The sequence below is a fragment of the Dama dama genome, chromosome 11 (genome assembly GCF_033118175.1).
Source record: "Dama dama isolate Ldn47 chromosome 11, ASM3311817v1, whole genome shotgun sequence".
NCBI classification, from domain to species: Eukaryota; Metazoa; Chordata; class Mammalia; order Artiodactyla; family Cervidae; genus Dama; species Dama dama.
Genome location: NC_083691.1, coordinates 98,761,569 through 98,774,477, shown reverse-complemented (window position 1 = coordinate 98,774,477; position 12,909 = coordinate 98,761,569). Strand labels below are relative to the sequence as shown.

At 41.5% G+C, this 12,909-nt stretch overlaps 1 protein-coding gene across 1 annotated transcript in view; it reads right to left on the bottom strand.

Moving 5' to 3' along the window:
* Nucleotides 1–12,909, bottom strand: part of LOC133065174 (cytochrome c oxidase assembly factor 5) — a 30,544-nt gene that overhangs the window by 17,192 nt on the left and 443 nt on the right. The gene's annotated exons all lie outside the window — the stretch shown is intronic.

The following is a 12,909-nucleotide window of genomic DNA, read 5'->3' as shown; positions in this document are numbered from 1 at the left end:
CTATGCACCCAGTATAGGAGCACCTCAATCCATAAGACAAACACTAACAGACATAAAAGGAGAAATTGACAGTAACACAATAATAGGAGGAGACTTTAACACCCCACTTACACCAATGGACAGATCATTAAAACAGAAAATTAAAAAAGAAACACAAGCCTTAAATGACATATTAGACCAGATGGATCTCATTGATATCTTCAGGACATTCCATTCAAATGCATGAGAATACACTTTCTTCTCAAGTGCACATGGAACATTCCCCAGGATAGACCACATCTTGGGTCACAAGTCAAACCTGAGTAAATTTAAGACTAGAAATCAATTACAAGAAAATAACTAAACACACAAACACATGGACATGAAACAATGTTTCTAAATTATGAACAGGTTACTGAAGAAAACAAAGGGAAATAAAACATTCCTAGAAACAAATGACAATGAAAACATGGTAACTCAAAACCTCTGCTGCTGCTGCTGCTGCTAAGTTGCTTCAGTAGTGTCTGACTCTGTGCGACCCCATAGACGGCAGCCCACCAGGCTCTGCCGTCCCTGGGATTCTCCAGGCAAGAACACTGGAGTGGGTTGCTAGCTCCTTCTCCAATGCATGAAAGTGAAAGTGAAGTCACTCAGTCGTGTCCAATTCTTCGCGGTCCCATGGACTGCAGCCTACCAGGCTCCTCTGTCCATGGGATTTTCCAGGCAAGAGTACTGGAGTGGGGTGCCACTGTCTTCTCTCAAAACCTATGGGATGCAGCAAAAGCAGTTCTAAGATGGAAGTTTATACAATACCCCCTACCTCAAGAAACAAAAAAAACATTGAATAGACAACTTAACTTTACACCTAAAACAACTGGAAAAAGAAGAACAACAACAACAAAAAAACAAAGTTAGCAGAAGGAAAGAAATCATAAAGATCAGAGCAGAAATAAATGAAAAAGAAATTTAAGAAGCAATAGTAAAGATTATTAAAACTAAAAGCTGGTTCTTTGAGAAGATAAACAAAATTGACAAACCTTCAGCCAGACTCATCAAGAAAAAAAGAGAAGAATCAAACCAACAAAATCAGAAAAGAAAAAGGAGAGGTTACAACAGACAATGCAGAAATACAAAGGATTATAAGACACTATTATGAATAACTATATGGCAATAAAATGGACAACATGGAAGAAATGGATAGGTTTTTTAAAAAGTTTAAGCTTACAAGAATGAGCCAGGAAGAAATAGAAATTATGAACCACCCAATTACAAGCACTGAAATCAAAACTGTGATCAAAAACCTCTCAAAAAACAAAACCCACGGCCAGATGGCTTCACAGGTGAATTCTATCAAACATTTAGACAAGAGCTAATGCCTATCCTTCTAAAACTCCTTCAAAAAATTGCAGAGGAAGGAACACATCCAAATACATTCTACAAAGCCACCATCACCCTGATATTAAAACCAGGCAAAGACAACATAAAAAAAGAAAATTACAGGCCAATATAACTGACGAACATAGATGCAAAAATCCTCAACAAATCTCTAGGAAACAGAATTCAATAACACATTAAAAAGCTCATACACCATGATCAAGTCGGGTTTATTCCAGGGATGTAAGGATTCTTCAATATATGCAAATCAACCAATGTGATACACCACACTAACAAACTGAAAGATAAACCATATGATAATCTCAATAGATGCAGAAAAGGTCTTTGATAAAATTCAGCACCCATTTATGATAAAAACTCTTCAAAAAATGGGCAAAGAACCTACCTCAACTTAGTAAAGGCCATATATGATAAGCCCACAGCGAACATTATTCTCAATGGTGAAACATGGAAAGCATTCCCTCTAAGATCAGAAATAAGACAAGGGGTTCCACTCTTACCACTGTTATTCAATATAGTTTTAGGAAGTCTGAGCTATGACAATCAGAGAAAGAAAAGAAATAAAGGGAGTCCAGACCAGAAGAGAAGAAATAAAATTCACTGTTTGCAGATGACATGATACTATACATAGAAAACCCTGAAGATACTATCAGAAAATTACTAGAGCTAATCAGTGAATTTAGCAGAGTCACAGGATACAAAATCAATATACAGAAATCACTTGCATTCCCCTATACTAACAACAACAACAACAACAACAACAACAAAATCAGAAAGAGAAATTAAGGAATCAATCTCATTCACCACTACAATAAAAAGAATAAAATATCTAGGAATAAACCTACCTAAAGAGACAAAAGAACTGCATACAGAAAATTATAAGACACTGATGAAAGAAATGAGATGACATAAACAGATGGAGAGATAGTCCATGTTCCTGGGTTAGAAATCAATACTGTGAAAATGATTATACTACCAAATGCAATCTACAGATTCAGTGTGATCCCTATCAAATTACCAATGGCATTTTTCACAGAACTAGAACAAAAAATTTCACAATTCATGTGGAAACACAAAAGACCCCAAATAGTCAAAGCAGTCTTAAGAAAGATGAAAGGAGCTGGAGGAATCAAACTTCCTGACTTCAGAATATACTACAAAGCTACAGTCATCAAGACAGTATGGTACCAGCACAAAAACAGAAATATAGACAAATGAAACAAGACAGAGAGCCCAGAGATTAAACCCATGCACCTATGGGTACCTTATTTTTGACAAAGGAGGCAAGAATATACAATGGGGCAAAGACAGCCTCTTCAATAAATGGTGCTGGGAAAACTGGACAGCTACATGTAAAAGAATGAAATTAGAACACTTCCTAACACCAAACACAAAGATAAACTCAAAATGGATTAAAGGCCTAAATGTAAGACCATTACATTAAATCTCTTAGAGGAAAACATAGGCAGAACACTCAATGACATAAACCAAAACAAGATCCTCTGACCCACCTCCTAGAGTAAAAACCAAAACAAACAAGTGGGATCTAATTAAACTTAAAAGCTTTTGCACAGCAAAGGAAACTATAAACAAGGTGAAAAGACAACCCTTAGAAAGGGAGAAAACAATAGCAAATGAAACAACTGACAAAGGATTAATTTCCAAAATATACAAGCAGCTCATACAACCTAATGCCAGAAAAACAAACAACCCAATCAAAAAGTGGGAAAAAGACCTAAACAGACATTTCTCCAAAGACATACAGATGACTAACAAATACATGAAAAGATGCTCAACATCACTCATTATTAGAGAAATGCAAATCAAAACTACAATAAGATACGACCTGACACTAGTCAGAATGGCCATTATCCAAAAGTCTATAAACAATAAATGCTGGAGAGGGTGTGGAGAAAAGGGAACCCTCTTGCACTGTTGGCGGGAATGTAAACTGATACAGCCACTATCTGAGATGGTATAGAATCCTTAAAAAACTAGGAATAGAACCAACGTATGACCCAGCAACCCCACTACTAGGCATATACTCTGACGAAACCAAAACTGAAAAAGACACGTGTGTGTACCCCAATGTTCCCTGCAGCACTATTTACTAAAGTTAGAACATGGAAGCAACTTAGATGTCCATAGACAGATTAATGGTAAAGAAGCTGTGGCACATATATACAATGGAATATTAGCCATAAAAACGAACACATCTGAGTCAGTTCTGAGGTGGATGAAACTAGAGCCTGTTGTACAGAGTGAAGTTAAGTCAGAAACACAAAGATAAATATTGTACACTAATGCATATATATGGAATCTAGAAAGATGGTACCGATTAATTTATTCACAGGGCAGCAATGGAGAAACAGACATAGAGAACAGACTTATGGAAACAAGGGGTGGGGAGAGGAAGGAGAGGGTGAGATGTGTGGACAGAGTACCATGGAAACTTACAGTACCATATGTACAACAGAATGCCAACGGGGATTTGCCATATGACTCGGAACTCAAACAGGGGTTCTGTAACAACCTAGAGGGGTGGGATGGGGAGGGAGGTTCAAGAGGGAAGGGACATATGTATACCTATGGCTCATTCATTTTGATACTTGGCAGAAAACAACAAAATTCTGTAAAGCAACTATGCTTCAATTAAAAAATAAATTAATTAAAAATAAAACAAAACAGAACCAGACACGGAACAACACACTGGTTCAAAATTGGTTAAGGAATACAACAAGGCTGTATGTTGTCACCCTGCTTGTTTAACTTCTATGCACAGTATATCATGCAAAATGCCAGGCAGAATGAAGCACAAGCTGGAATCAAGATTGCTAGGAGAAATATCAACAATCTCAGATATACAGATGATACCACTCTAATGACAGAAAGTGAAGAGGAACTAAAGAGTCTTTTGATGAGGGTGAAAGAGGAGAATGAAAAAGATGGCTTAAAACTCTGCATTCAAAAAACTAAGATCATGGCATCTAGTCCCATTACTTCAAGGCAAGTAGAAGGGGGAAAAGTGGAAGCAGTGACAGACTTTATTTTCTTGGGCTCCAAAACCACTGTGGACAGTGACTGCTGCCATGAAGATGCTTGCTCCTTGGAAGAAAAGCTATGCCAAACCTAGATTAAAAAGTAGAGATACCACTTTGCCGACAAAGGTCCATATAGCCAAAGCTATGGTTTTTCTAGTAATGTAGAGATGTGAGAGTTAGACCATAAAAGGCTGAGCACCAAAGAACTGATCCTTTCAAACTGTGATGCTAGAGAGACTCTTGAGAGCCCTTGGATTGCAAGATCAAACCAGTCAATCCTAAAGAAAATCAACCCTGAATATTCATTGGAAGGACTGGTGCTGAAGCTGAACCTCTAATACTCTGGCCACCTGATGTGAACAGCCAATTCACTGGAAAGGACCCTGATGCTGGGAAAGACTGAAGGCAAAAGGAGACAGGAACAGCAGAGGATGAGATGTTTGGATGGCATCACCAACTCAATGGACATGAATCTGAGCAAAATCTGCGAGATAGGAAGAGAGTAGAGCCTGGCATGCTGCAATCCATGGGGTCAGAAAGGACTCAGTGACTGAACAGCAACAAATGTGGGACATAAATTCTAATACTACATGCTCATTATCTTAAAATATTTTGAACAAATATACAGCCATTGAACTTATCACAAAGGCACTTAAATGGGACACATGGAAGCACCTACAGAAAGTATATTTTACAATTTAGAGAGGCAAGACTAAAATTTAACTACTTTAAAATTTCTTTTTGAATGTCATACCCTCTAATTTGTCTAGTAACTAAACACCCATAAGGACTACTCTATTTAAAAAAAAAAAAAATCAGAACTGCCCCAGATCAGTTTATCAGGAGATTAAAAGTAAACATAAGATATTCCTGCCGGGGTTTCCCTGGTGCCAGTGTAGGAGACAAGGGTTCCACCCCTGGTCCAGGAAGAGCCCACATGCCGAGAGGCAGCTAAGCCGTGCACAGCTTCTGAGGCCCAGACGCTCTAAAGCTGCTGCGTCTAGAGAGCAGCCCTGCTCGCCACAGCCAGAGAGAAGCCCGCGTGGCAGCGAAGGCTCAGCACGGTCAAAAATAAATACATAAAATGACTTTCAAACAAGACAGTCCTGTCTACACAAGCCTCCAATAGCAGGCAGGAGGTGTGCCCATGCCAGTGTTCCCTGGCCCTGTGAGCAAGTCACACCACGTGGTGGGGGTGACAGAGGGGAGCCGGGGGTGGTGCTGAGGGGCTCCATTTCCCAGGAACGTGAATGTACACACCGCCACCTGGGCAAGGAGACTGAACTTGGATTCTCTGACTCACGAGGTTTAATGACATTAAACTGTCAATACATGAGGGGAAAAAAACCAAAACCTTACATCTTGTTACTATTAAAGAAATAACAAATAAATAAAACATATACTGCTTATAAACATTAGCTTCACGAATCACTTGACAATATAAAGGAAGATCATGGAATCTTCCTAATCAAAGAGAGTTCCAATACAAAATGAATTAAGCATATGTGTCTGAGAATAAAAATGATTCTGTTCTATGTTAACTTTAAAAGCCCAAACAGCTACAATTAGGTGCTCTAAAATCTGAACAGCTTTAGTGCCAGTTCTCAACACTTCAGAAAAATATTGATGAGGCTGGCTGGAGTACTACTTAAGAAGAAACACCTGGTGTTTAAATTTTGCCTGCTCGTCCATCATCAGGGACCTCCCCTCTAGCAGCTCTTGCACCACAACCCCACCAGTACAGTCACTCCCCAAAGCCTTTATTTTGCAAGCGCCAGTCACACTTCTAGTTTTCTCTGTGAAAAAATTACAGGGTACATCTACGGCATTCCTGATCCCAGGAGTCTTGGCCACATTCCAGTCGTCATGTCTGCTTGAGGCCTAGATTTGAATGGTCATTTACTGGGTTGGCCAAAAAGTTCATTCAGGTTTTGCAATGGAATGATATGGAAAAACCTGGACCAAGCTCTTGGCCAACTCAATAAATACCACAGTGAACCTCAAAAGTGAACCAAAACAGAGTAGAAAGCTTCTCTACACTATTCCTCTGTAATGAGGCTGCCAACATGAACAATGTGGAGAGAGATAAAAGACTACAATTATACAAAAGACTGTAATCTATAAACTGACGCTTCCTTAAAATATATTTAAGATGCCATCTTTTTCACAAGCTTTCAACCCATACTGCCAACTGCCTAGTGGGAAGATCCATCTAGATAAAACACATATGAGAGAAATGTTACTTCATCTTCCTCCAACCCCTTAACAATCACTCTTTTATGGCTGAGCTGGATTAACCAGCCATTTTGCAGCTGGGCAGTGTCATGTGACTAAGTTCTAGCCAATGAAATATGTAGGGCACTGGAAAGTAAAACTTCCAAGTTGGTCCTTCAGGGAAAGTGGCTTGCCCACTCTCCCACTCCCTCCACCATGTTACCAGGCTTGATGACGTGGCAGCATGGCATTCTCAGACCATGAGTATGAGTAACATCCTCTCTCTCATCATAGCACCTAACCCCACAGATCAACAGTGTTCAGATCCATGAAAGACAGGATCAAGCTAGATCCCAATTACAGGCACAAGTGCAAAAGAGAGAATTGTCAATGGTATTTTAAGCCAGTGTTATTCCCGTCTCTGTAACATTTACCTGAATCTATAAACTAATTAATACACTCCCACGCTTATTTGCCTTCTGAGGTCAAGACTGGTGACTCCCAAACATGGCTGTGTCCAAAAGCCAAGCTGGGACACTTTTAATTTATAAGGGAGACAGGAGAGCAGTGGAATCTGTACTTTTAAGGGCTCCACCCCCCAACGCCAGGTGATTCTGATAAAAAGCCAGCAATCAGGAAGCTGTTAACAGAGACACAAGGGAAATAACTTGTAGTTGAGTTTCGTGGGCACGGTTTTCAACCTTTTTGATCTCCCAGGAATCATAAAATCTTAAGAAGTTTATCTGAAAGATGCCTTTTGAATCTGCTTTTTCCTTGTGTCTCTTCTCCAGCCCCACTGGAGTTTACATCCTTATCACCATTACCCGGCATCTCTCTGAGCCCCTACAGTTGCCGGACTCTCACTGCAGCCCCCAAACTAAATATTTTATGCTGAATTCTTCCCTAAAGTGAGGTCCAGCAGCTTTTCAGGTGGGCTCACTATCTGTCAAAAGACTGGGTTAACTTCCTTACTCAAGGAGCAGAGAAATCAAGAACCTTATCACGAATGTGGTTACCACACAGAGCAGGCACAGACTCGGCAGAATTTCCCTTGGTTCTGAGTCCCATGGGGAAGGGTGGGCTGGAGCTGCCAGTGACCCCATGGGAGAAGGGAGGATAACCTCCTGGATTTGCATAACTCAACGTTTTGCCTCACTACTGCCCCTTTACAGTCCACTTGAAGTGACCATTCAGGATGAATTTAATGCAAACTATAAATGCACTTCCATTTAAGAGACTGTTTATAAATATAATACCACATTCTCCTAGTTGACCACATTCAGCAACAAAAAGGCCATGTACTCAATGGGGCCAAGGAACGTCTGTCCCTCATGTCCTGGTCATTATCTCTGCCTTCAGTTTTCCAGCTTCCCAGAGATCATTTATCTCGACGTCCCAGCAATCAGACTTGGCACTCAACTGTTTCCTAAGCCAACCCACCACTGCAAAAAACCAATTCAGTGTTCTCCCTATCACTCGTGTCCTCTTCCATTTCCAGAGTTTCTTTCCTCAGTCCTACTCTGTGCCCAAGCTCCTCACTCTGACACACCAGGGCCATCATTCATGGCAACCTTTCTCCCCTCCTCCAGCCCAGATTCTGGGTGGCCCTCCCACATCTCCCTGATTTTTCTGCACATGCTGTTCTTTCAGAGTCTCCCGAGAACCACCAAAGCCTCCACTCCTTTACTCCATCAACTACTACTCAACCTTTAAGACTCACAGCAAAGGTCACCTCCTCTGGTGAGAAGTTTCCAAACTCTCAAGCAAAATAAGCTGCTCTCCCTTGGGCACCTAAGACACTTTGCTCCTCTACTCGTTAAACAAGGATTTACCGAAGCTTACACAGCCCTTCCCTTGTAGCTCAGCTGGTAAAGAATCTGCCTGCAACATGAGACCTGGGTTTGATCCCTGGGTTGGGAATGTCCCCTGTAGAAGGGAAAGGTTCCGGTTTTCTAGTCTGGAGAATTCCATGGACTACATAGTCAGATGACTCAGCAACTTTCACTTCACACAGACCCTGCCAACACCAGTGAACCAAATGTAAATCATGAATCAGCAGAAACACCAATATCATTGATGTCCAAATTTGGGTAGTTGTCTTTCCTTTGAAATAAAGGCAACTTTCTGAAATTACATCTCCAAATGCAAAAATAACCACAAGCAACCTGCTGCATGGTGGGGGCACTGAGTGCAGCAGTGCATGGGACCTTCTGAAGGAGGTCTCCATCATCTTCATTACCTCCACCATAGTTTGGCCTCAGGTCAAACAGCAGGGAGGGAACACAGACCCGATCAGCAACAGAAAACTGGATTAAAGATTTACTGAGCAAGGCTCCGCCCATCAGAACAAGACCTGGTTTCCCCCTCAGTCAGTCTCTCCCATCAGGAAGCTTCCATAAGCCTTTTATCCTTCTCTATCAGAGGGCAGACAGACTGAAAACCACAATCACAGAAAACTAACCAATCTGATCACAGGGACCACAGCCTTGTCTAACTCAATGAAACTATGAGCCATGCCGTGTAGGACCACCCAATACGGATGGGTCATGGTGGAGAGTTCTGACAAAATGTGGTCCACTGGAGAAGGGAATGGCAAACCACTTCTTGCCTTGAGAACCCCATGAACAGTAGGAAAAGGCAAAAAGATAGGATACTGAAAGATGAACTCCCCAGGTCAGTAGGTGCCCAATATGCTACTGGAGGTCAGTGGAGAAATTACTTCAGAAAGAATGAAGAGACGGAGCCAAAGCAAAAACACCCCCCAGCTGTGGATGGGACTAGTGATAGAAGCAAGGTCTGATGCTGTAAAGAGCAATACTGCATAGGAACTGGAATGTTAGGTGCATGAATCAAGGCAAATTGGAAGTGGTTACACAGGAGATGGCAAGAGTGAACACTGACATTTTAGGAATCAGCTAACTAAAATGGACTGGGATGGTTGAATTTAACTCAGATGACCATTATATATATTACTGCAGGCAAGAATCCCTTAGAAGAAATGGAGTAGCCATCATAGTCAACAAAAGAGTCCAAAATGCAGCACTTTGATGCAGTCTCAAAAACGACAGAATGATCTCTGTTCATTTCCAAGGCAAACCATTCAATATCACAGTAATCCAAGTCTATACCCTGAGCAGTTGCCTTCAGCTGAAAAAGCTGAAGTTGAACTGTTCTATGAAGACCTACAAGACCTTCTAGAACTAACAGCCAAAAACGATGTCCTTTTCATTAAAGGGGATTGGAATGCAAAAGTAGGAAGTCAAGAAACACTTGGAGTAACAGGCAAATTTGGCCTTGGAGAACAGAATGAAGGCAAAGGCTAATAGAGTTTTGACAAGAGAACACACTGGTCATAGCAAACACCCTCTTCCAACAAGACAAGACTCTACACATGGATATCACCAGATGGTCAACACCAAAATCATATTGATTATCTTCTTTGCAGCCAAAAATGGAGAAGCTCTACACAGTCAGCAAAAACAAGACTGGGAGCTGACTGCGGGTCAGATCATGAACTCCTTATTGCCAAATTCAGACTTAAACTGAAAGTAGGGAAAACCACTAGACCATTCAGGTATGACCTTAATCATATCCCTAACGATTGTACAGTGGAAGTGACATATCGATTCAAGGGATTTGATCTGATAGAGTGCCTGAAGAACTATGGGTGGAGGTTCATGACACTGTACAGAAGGCAGTGATCAAGACCACCCCCAAGAAAAAGAAATGCAAAAAGGCAAAATGGTTGTCTGAGGAGGGCTTAAAAATAGCTGTAAAGAGAAGAGAAGTGAAAGGCAAAGGAGAAAAGGAAAGACATATCCATTTGAATGCAGAGTTCCAAAGAATATCAAGGAGAGATAAGAAAGCCTTCCTCAGAGATCAATGCAAAGAAATAGAAGAAAACAACAGAATGGGAAAGACTAGAGATCTCTTCAAGAAACTTACAGATTCCAAGGGAACATTTCAAGCAAAGATGGGCACAATAAAGGACAGAAATGGTATGGATCTAAGAGAAGCAGAAGATATTAAGAAGAGGTGGCAAGAATACACAGAAGAACTATACAAAAAAGATCTTCACAATCCAGATAATCACGATGGTGTGATCCCTGACCTACAGCCAGACATCCTAAAATGTGAAGTCAAGTGGGCCTTACGAAGCATCACTACGAACAAAGTTAGTGGAGGTGATGGAATTCCAGTTGAGCTATTTCAAATCCTAAAAGATGATGCTGTGATAGTGCTGCTCTCAATATGCCAGCAAATTTGGAAAACTCAACAATGGCCATAGGACTGGAAAAGGTCAGATTTTATTCCAATCCCATAGAAAGACAATGCCAAAGAATGCTGAAATTATAATCAATTTCCACACAATTATACTCATCTCACACGCTAGCAAAGTAATGCTCAAAATTCTCCAAGCCAGGCTTCAACAGTACGAGAACCGTGAATTTCCGGATGTTCAAGCTGGCTTTAGAAAACGCAGAAGAACCAGAGATCAAATTGCCAACATCTGTTCGATCATAGAAAAATGAGAGTTCCAGAAAAACATCTATTTCTGCTTTATTGACTATGCCAAAGCCTTTGACTGTGTGGATCACAATAAACTGTGGAAAATTCTAAAGAGATGGGAACACCAGACCATCTGACTTGCCTCCTGAGACACCTGTGTGTAGGTCAAGAACAACAGTTAGAACCAGACATGGAACAACAGACTGGTTCCAAATAGGAAAAGGAGTACATCAAGGCTGTATATTGTCATCCTGCTTATTTAACTTCTACGCAGAGTATATCAGGAGAAATGCTGGACTGGATGAAGCACAATCTGGAATCAAGATTGCTGGGAGAAACAGCAATAACCTTAGATATGCAGATGACACCACACTTAGGGAAGAAAGCAAAGAACCAATGAGCCTCTTGATGAAAGTGAAAGAGGAGAGTGAAAAAGTTGGCTTACAGCTCAACATTCAGAAAACTAAGATCATGGCATCTACTCCCATCACTTCATGGCAAATAGATGGGGAAACAATGGAAACAGTGACAGACTTTATTTTGGAGGGGCTCCAAAATCACTGCAGATGGTGACTGCAGCCATGAAATTAAAATACGCTTGCTCCTTGGAAGTAAAGTTATGATCAATTTAGGCAGCATATTAAAAAGCAGAGACATTACTTTGCCAACAAAGGTCCATCTAGTCAATAGCTTTGGTTTTTCCAGTAGTCATATATGGATGTGAGAGTTGGACTATAAAGAAAGCTGAGCACCGAAGAATTGATGCTTTTGAACTGTGGTGTTGGAGAAGACTCTTGAGAGTCCTTTGGACTGCAAGGAGATCCAACCAGTCCATCCTGAAGGAGATCAGTCCTGAATATTCATTGGAAGGACTGATGCTGAAGCTTATAATCCAATACTTTGGCCACCTGATGCGAAGAACTGGCTCACTGGAAAAGACCCTGATGCTGGGAATGATTGAAGGCAGGAGGAGAAGGGGAAGACAGTGGTTGAGATGGTTGGATGGCATCACCGACTCAATGGACATGGGTTTGAGTAAACTCCAGCAGCTGGTGACGGACAGGGAGGCCTGAAGGGCTTCAGTCCACGGGGTCGCAAAGAGTTGGACAGACTGAGCGACTGAACTGAACTGAACGGCATAATCCAGGTTTGCCAATCGACTTTGAACCTCACTATGCTTTCCAGGTGGCGCTAGTGGTAAAGAACCCACTTGCCAACGCAGGAGACACAAAAGACATGGGTTCGATCCCACGTCGGGAAGATCCCCTGGAGGCGGGCACGACAAGCTACTTCAGTATTCTTGCCTGGACCACCCCACGGACAGAGAAGCCTAGAGGGCTAGGGTCTACGGGGGTCGCAAAAAGTAGGAAACGACTTACGGTATGCATGCTATCAGATTGGCTCCAGAGAAGACCTGTGGCTGTATTGCGGGAAAGACAGCAAATTCTTGTCTCCCATCACAGCACCTAAAACCACAAGTTCAACGGTAGGGGGCGCAAGATACAAAGTGGTGAAAATAAAAAAGCTGTCTCTTCTACAGCATATCCTGGACCACACAGAACTCAGCCAACAAGTTCAGACCAGCACAAAGTAAATATAGCATCTATTCAGCCACAACTGAACTGAATAAGGAGGTTTCACGAGCCAACACAGTATGCCAGGTTCATGTAATTATCTGCTAATTTACTGGTTCTCATTTTCCAGGGCTCCAGAAACCTGTGATACTTTCCTATAAGCCTCCAGAACCCAGCAGAGCAGCAGCATTCCGTGT